Genomic DNA, 8,145 nt, shown 5'->3' on the forward strand with positions numbered 1-8,145 from the left:
AGAGCGAAGGGGATGAGATCCTTTGGGGATACGTTAATGGGGTATATGAACAAGAACTGATGGATTGAGTACTTCACAGACATACGGTCCAGTAGCAAAGTACATGGATACGAAATGTCCTAAGGAGGAGAAGACTACGTACAGTCACAAGATACTGTGGATATCTAGAGTTCAAAGAGAGAGATAAGAAAGTTTGAGGACTTCTCGGGTCCACCGTCGTCATCGCCGCCGAACCCGAGAGGGGGCAAATGTAGTAGCCATATTCAGGGATGTATCACATAGGTACTGGGCCAAGAGATAAGGCCTAGACCACAGTATGTGTTGAGCCAAGAGAAAGGCCCAAGACTAGACTAGGCCCCATGAGGTAAACCTAAGAGAGGGATATAAAAAGGAAGAGAGAGGAGAGTAGAGAAAGAGGCGAACAAGAGAGGCATAGAGGGGTGAGGAGAGAGGTGAACTACGGCGGCTTGATCCCGAAATGGGTACGTAGGCAACCAAATTGGTGCAGCCGATCCAAAATAGAGAGGGAATTTGAGTAAATTTAGAGAGTCGCGAGATTCGCAGTAAGAGGGTGCAACATATATAATAAAAAACTGTGGTTTAGACAAATGGTGGTGGGGATTACCCGAATTACTACCAAATTACCAATCATATGCATGCTTCAACTACAAAATCCATGCATACCATACAAAAATTAAAGCAAGCATCACTTGTTGACAAGACATAAAGATTGTTGAACAGACATAAGGATAGGGCTTTTGCATTACCACATAAAAGGGAACAAGTTACCAAGACAAAAGGCCGCATAAAATAAAATACCACATATTAACCATACTTTAAAAACATTGATTCAGATGAGTACTAATAATACATGGAGAAGCATAACCTGTGTGCATGAAACCAATTAGAAACAAAAGAAGAACATAATTTTTGAGAAAGTAGTCAAAGTACCAATTCACCACCCTCATCTGCAAATTTCATATAAGATGTTTAGATGCGTCAACTGCAACAAATCACCTAACATGTTTAGCAATTATAGATAGTCTCACTTGACACATAAAACTTAAAGGAGTCAAAAAGGACACTTGAATTTCATCGAAACATGAAAGAGCAACTTGATAAAGATGATAGGGATTTACTCAAATTTTATCCAAAAAACAATTGAAATTGTAAACCTCAATGAAGAGAATCAATTTAGCAAGGTCGACTTAAAATGGAAATACATGGGAGTTTTTCTTACCTTTAATTGCATTCTCAAAATGAATTGTCTTCACATAAAAAAAAAATGTACTGGGAGTCCTTACAAAGAAACCAAAAAAGAATAGCTTAGCTATGAATTCATAGGCCAAAATAACCACAAATTAATTTAAAAAACATAAGTTAACAATGCCAACTGGTTGAACAATAGTAAAGGTTTTCTCAAATGAATTTAATAAACATAAGAGATACACAAGTTAACAATGCCAACTGGTTGAACTTTTAATTGAATCAACCAATGAAGTCATACCTTCTACCGAACTTTTCAATTTTTACTGAATATCAAGTGTCACCGTTGGAGATGCTCTAAATGAATTCCATTTTTTTCCTTGTGTGCTAAATGAAATGAAACAACGAAAGGTGTCATTAATAGGTTTCTTACTAATGTGTTGTACTTATTCCCCAAAGATAAATTTGAAGAAAGTGTGTTGTACTAATGTGATGATATTCAAAGTGTTATTCAGTTTCAAAAAGGAGCACTCCCTATGAAATATCTCGGGCTGCCACTCATTACAACAAGATTAACTTCCACTGATTGTGCACCTTTAATTTCTAAAGTGGCCACCATAATACAATCATGGAAAGGTAAATCTTTATCTTATGCGGGAAGGTTACAACTAGTTAAGGCAGTATTGAACAACATAAATATGTACTGGGCTTCATGTTTTATGCTACCGCAAAGTATCATCGAGGATATTAATAGGTTGTGCAGGAACTTCCTTTGGACTGGACCTGATTGTGCTACATCTCATGTATTGATATCATGGGAAAAGGTCTTCCATCCTTTTGAAGAAAGGGGGTTGGGAGTGCGAGACATTGGAGCAGTGAATGTAGTAGCTAACTTAAGGCACCTCTGGAATGTGGTTAGCAACAAGAAGACATTATGGGTACAATGGGTCAAGAAGAATCTCCTAAAAAGGAAGGACTTCTGGCATATGTCTATACCTATGGACTGCTCTTGCAGTTGGAGGGGAATTCTAAAAAACATAACGGAAGGAGAGGGTATTGTGATGCACCAAATAGAAGATGGACAACATACAAGGTTCTAGTTAGACCCTTGGCATCCAGTTGGGGTTCTCAAAGGGTTGTTTCCGTAGACTCTATTATATGACTCCACAGGTAATATGAATGCAAAAGTATCAAAATTTATAGAGAATGGAGAGTGAAAAGTACCGCAACGTATTAAAAGACACATGCCTAACATAGTGATGAAAATGGAAGAAGTGGTGGATATAACAGGGGAGAAGACAAAGTTATACGGTCTGTCTCAGATCGAGGGAATTATAACATGAAAGATACCTACCATAATGTTAGAAATACGAAATCAAAAACCAATTGGCACCAGCTGGTATGGTATGCTAATCAGATACTGAGACACTCATTCATCTGTTGGATGGCAGTACAAGGAGCTCTCAAAACACTCAGCAAGATACGAGAATGGGGGAAGGTACAATCAGATATATGTATACTATGTTGGTGAGAAGTGGAGAATGAAGAGCATCTGTTCTTCGAATGCAGTTATAGGCAATTCATATGAGCAAAACTGCTACACCAAACTGGATACAACAGAGGAAGGGCAGCCACATGGATGGATAAGTTGGACTGGGTTATATAGATAACGAAAGGGAAGGGGTTTAAACAAGATGCAATGAAGCTGGTGTGGAATGGGATGATCTACTAGATTTGGAGGGAGCGAAATGGGGGAATCTTCGAGAACAAGCAGAATACAGTAGAACAAGTTGCGAACTTGATTTTGAATGATGCGAAAATTAAATTGCAGTTATTAAGAGTAGCTATGGAGCCAGGGAGGGAGCTGGAATTCCTTAGCAGCACTTGGAATGTGAGGATTGAAGAAAGGGAAACAGTAATAAAGAAATGCATATGGGAGAAAACTGAACCACCTTTACATGTCTTAAACACATATGGGACTTTGCAAGGAGACTTGGGAGGATGGGCTGCGGTTATTCGAACTGACAAGGGAGAAGTGATCGCGGCAAGAAAAGGAAAGTCAGAGTATGGCAGCATTGCTATGATCGAACTACAAGGATTGGGAAAAGGACTGGAAATGACAAGGCATCAAGGTATTTAGTGGATTGAAGCAAGAACAGACTCAATGAATGTCGTCTCATTCATGAACACAAAAAGGCAGTACCGATGGCAAGCAAGGAAGTTGATCCGGAGAATTAAAGAGCTGGTGAGACACTTGGAACAGTTTAATATAATTCATGTGTATATGGAAGCAAATAAATTGGTTGATGCGTTAGCTAATAATGTATCCAATATGAGAAATGTTGATATAATCCCTAGTTCATTCTCAGAGGAGATATTATTAGGAAGATTGTATATGAGGATGTCATTGGCATAGAGTATGTGAGAGTGTAAAGAGCTCAGTTCAATTACTATTTATTTCATTAATGAAGGGGTAGGGGACCTCATTAAAAACCACGGACGCTTGCCTACCCAAAAAAAAATAAAGAATGAAATCTAAAGATAGAAAAAAGTGACTAACAATGAAAATTGAGTAAAACTTGTTTGATACTATGACATAGCTTTAGTTCTCATCTCAATTCAAGTATAAATGGATAAAGAGTGTTACATCAAGAGGCTTGTTGTCATATGATTTTTAGAACAAAAACTACTATAACTAATGTCTAATCAAATCTATAATATGTCTGGAATGGACTTTCTATAGTTGGGACAAATATTGGCCTAGTAGTTCTCCAAAGACAGTCTCCTAAGTTCAAGAGAGCATCCTTATTGGCAGATGCATCTACCCCAAAGTTAGCTTCTCTCAATGTGTGAGTGATCCACCGATGTTCCATCTGTGAAGCTCCTCTCAACCATCTTGCTTTTAGGTGCCAAGGGAGAGTACGTCTTTCCTTTAACTGACAGAATCATTGCATGCCATTGAGTCACTCTCTATCCACATATTCATCCATCTCTTATCAACTACCATTTCTAATGCAAGTACCATGGTTGTACATGTTGCGTAAGCACAACGTAATTTTTCTATTTTGGTAATTGAAAAAATAAATAAAAAATTAGCTGGCACCGAGTAAAAAACAGTTACTTGCTTCGGAATAAACCGTGTGATATTTTGCTACTACGTAAAACAAAAGCAAAACCCACTGGGCTTATAAGATGAAGTACCAAGCCCGGTCCATGAGCAAATGAGACCTGTGCATTAGTCTCCAAATGTCTATCTGTGATAGGATTGCCATTTGACAATCAGATAAACCTACATACACGACAACTATAGTTCAGTTTTGCCCCTTTTCAGTTGTGAAATTAACAGTAGTATGTTTGCATGTGATAAAATTATATGACCTAGTTGTAACGTTGGGGAATTTAAAAGTTGTTGACACGCCGAAAAATCCTAAGGTGCCAAATAATTGAATTATAAGAGGGTCTCTCTGGGGTTCCGTTCTGACTCCATGAAGTAGTGAAATAACTGCATATCACCGGACTCATCCACACCAATGCATCTGAATATGGAACATAACTTCAACAATTAAATTTGGTGGCATATGTATTATTATAATTTAAAACTTGTGCAAGTCTGCGTGTGTACGCCTTTTGCCGTGTTCTTGATGTTATTTTTTTTTTGAAAGGCAAGCAGGGTTTTTGAGAGGTCCCTTACCCCTATTTTATTGAATATAAATAATGGCTTGGTTACATTCGTACATATTCTTTGCCCGTGGCATCATCAAAAATAATCTTCTTTACATCTTCTGAAAAAGAACTAAGAGTAAACTTTACATAGCTAGCTGTGGGTATAGTCGCCGCTAAAGTGTCAGCTAGTTTGTTTGCTTCTCTGAAAACATGCATGATAGAGAACAATTCTAGCTGCCTTATCATTTCATTTATTTCATCCATCATGTTATTTGCCCGCTAAGGGTGCTGTCCTTTCTTCTTCATGTAAGCTACCACCGTCATCGAATCAATTTGTGCTCTTATTTGCTTGCACCTTTTGCTCAAACCAAGTCTCAATCCTTGTTCCAAACCTTGTAACTCAATCAAATCTATCGAGCTATACGGTGATGTTCCTTGTGCTGCCCCAATTACTTCCCCATGATCATTTCTTATTGCTGCCCCCCATCCACCTTGATTGCCCTGTAGTGTTCCGTCAGTATTTAGATTGAACACTCCTACTCCTGCTTTCTCCCAATGACATGTCTTCCTCTATTTTTCCTTCACACCCACATTAATATTCCATATGCTCATCAGCTTGCTCCTCTCAGGACTCTCCTCCATTTTTGATGTAAGAGACTGAAGCTTGGTCTGTACATCTCTTAGTATCGCTTTCCCCACCTGTTCTGCTACATTTTGCTTACTCTGAAAGATTCTTCTGTTTCTTTCTTGTCATACCTTGTATATAAACCCATTAAAGAGCTGCTTAAGTGCGTCCTGTTTATAACCTCTTCCAGACGAACCTTGTATCACCCATTCAATTTCTTGCTTCCAGGATGTAGCTCTCGGTCTATTGTAGCCTGCGAACTTGATGATATACATCCAAATGAATTTTGAATATGTACACTCAAAGAAAATGTGCTCCTTTGTCTCCCTTCCATTCCCACAAAATATGCAAGCATCATCTTGTACTTGCTGCAACTCCTTCAGTCTAACCAATGTCTTCAGTCCTTCTCTAAAAGTCAGCCAAGCAATGAACGAATGTCGAGGTATTTTGTTAGGAAACTAGATGATATTTTTCAATGTTATTGCTGCTTTACTCTCTCTAATGCTTTCATATGTATCTCTCAAATTGAAGTCTCCTCTCTGTGATGCAGTCCAAAGAATACGATCAGCTCCTCTCCCTAGCTTTATTTCTTCCTCCATTTTCATTGTAATGTCCGGCAGGTGTACGTGGATATGCCAAGGAGTACTCCATCTTCCATTTTCGATCAAGTTTGTAACTGGGGCGTTAAGATTGCAAGTTGAATCATAGTGTAATATCAAAGGAAAGTGGTTCCTGAGTATACCCATAGGATGCCACGGATCTAACCAGAATTTTGTAGCTTTCCCATCCCCAATTTGATGCTGAACTATAAGTTTGGCTTCTTTCCTGTTCTTCAGTATGTTTCGCCAGACCCAAGTGCAATCGTTTGGTATCTTTATCTGCTAGAAATTATTCTCCTTTATCAAGTTCTTATTAATACACTTCACCCACAGAGTTTCCTTCCCACTCACTAAGTTCCAAATGTTCTTTAAGTTTGCTGCAGTGTTGGTTGTTCTTAGATTCCGTATACCAAGCCCACCTTCTTCATAAAGGGAAGCCACGAGGCTCTCCCAGCTAACCGTAGTATGTGAAGTTCGCATTCTAGCCCGGACCACAAGAAGTTTCGACCACGGTGGTTGATATCATCTATTATGCGTTGAGGAAGAGCGAATGATGTCGCCCAATAGATGCTCATGTTGTTTAGGACTACCTTCAACAACCGTGCACTCCCCTGCGTAAGATAAGGCTCTACCTTTCCATGCTTGTATCTTCTTCCCCGACTCTCTCTATCGGTGGCAAGCGATCTGTTGCCTTGATCTTGTTGTTATTAATGGTAGCCCAAGGTACCTCACTGGCAGCTCCCCTGTTTGAAACTGGATGATGTTCTTCATCTGCGTGCTTCTACTAGCATCCATCCCAGCATAGAACATGTTACTTTTCTATATATTCACTTGTAATCCCGAGCACCTTTTGAATTTTGTCAGAGTTTCCTTCAGGGTTCTCACTGTATTAAGATCTCCATTCATAAAAGCAATTAGATCATCAGCAAACGATAAATGTGTGATTTGTGGATTTGTGCATTTATAATGTAGCTTATATTCTCCTTCCTCCACCCTTCTTTTTAACATTTGAGTGAAGAATTCCGTCACTAAAACAAAAAGATAAGGAGACATTGGGTCTCCTTGTCGAATCCCTCTCTTACCTTTGAAATACCCAAAAGGTGTTCCATTTGTCATGATGCTATATCTAGGCGTTTCAATGCACTTCTGAATCCAATTCACAAATCATAAAGGCATCCCAATTCTGGTTAAAGCAAACCTTACAGCCTCCCATCTGACAGAATCATATGTTTTCCTGAGATCAATCTTCGCTGCACATCTTGAGGGGCCATTATCCCTATGGTAGTTGTGTAACAACTCATGTGAAAGCAGAATATTATCCTGAATACTCCTTCTAGAGATAAAGGCCGACTGATTAAGAGATATTACCTGAGGCATGAATACTCTCATTCTGCATGTCATAATCTTCGTAATGCATTTATATATCACATTACAGCAAGCAATGGGCCTGTATTCACCTAGAGAGCATGGCTTAAGTACCTTAGGTATTAATGTAATACATGTGGAATTCACTTCTTGCAGCATCATGCCTGATCGAAAGATTTTTTTTACTGCTTTGACAAAATCATCTCCGATAATCTTCCAGGTCGCCTTAAAGAATAAAGACGAGAACCCATCACTTCCTGGGGCTTTACCATTGTCTATATTGGATAAACATTCTATGATTTCATCTCTAGTGACCTCCTTGACCAGTTCTGCTTGCGTTACTTGATCAATTTGCTCTACTTGAATGTCACTCAAGTTGCTGAAATCCAGTTCCTCCAGCTGTGTCGGACTGTATAAATCTCTATAAAACTTCTCACATTCCTCTCCAATCTCTTCAATGTTTTCAAGAATCTTCCCCTGTGTATCTTTCAGGCATGTGATTTTATTTGTCATCCTCCTTACTTTCACTGAATTGAAGAAATATTTCGTGTTGCTATCACCCAGCGTTACTACCTATTCTCTTGACTTCTCTTTGTATTCTTTCTCTTCCACAATTGCCGCTGTGATGTACTTCCTTGTTACCTCTCTCTCCTTAGTAATGAACTCTGTATTCATAGGTTGGGTCTA

This window comes from Coptis chinensis, chromosome 3, assembly GCF_015680905.1.
Source record: "Coptis chinensis isolate HL-2020 chromosome 3, ASM1568090v1, whole genome shotgun sequence".
Taxonomy (NCBI): domain Eukaryota; kingdom Viridiplantae; phylum Streptophyta; class Magnoliopsida; order Ranunculales; family Ranunculaceae; genus Coptis; species Coptis chinensis.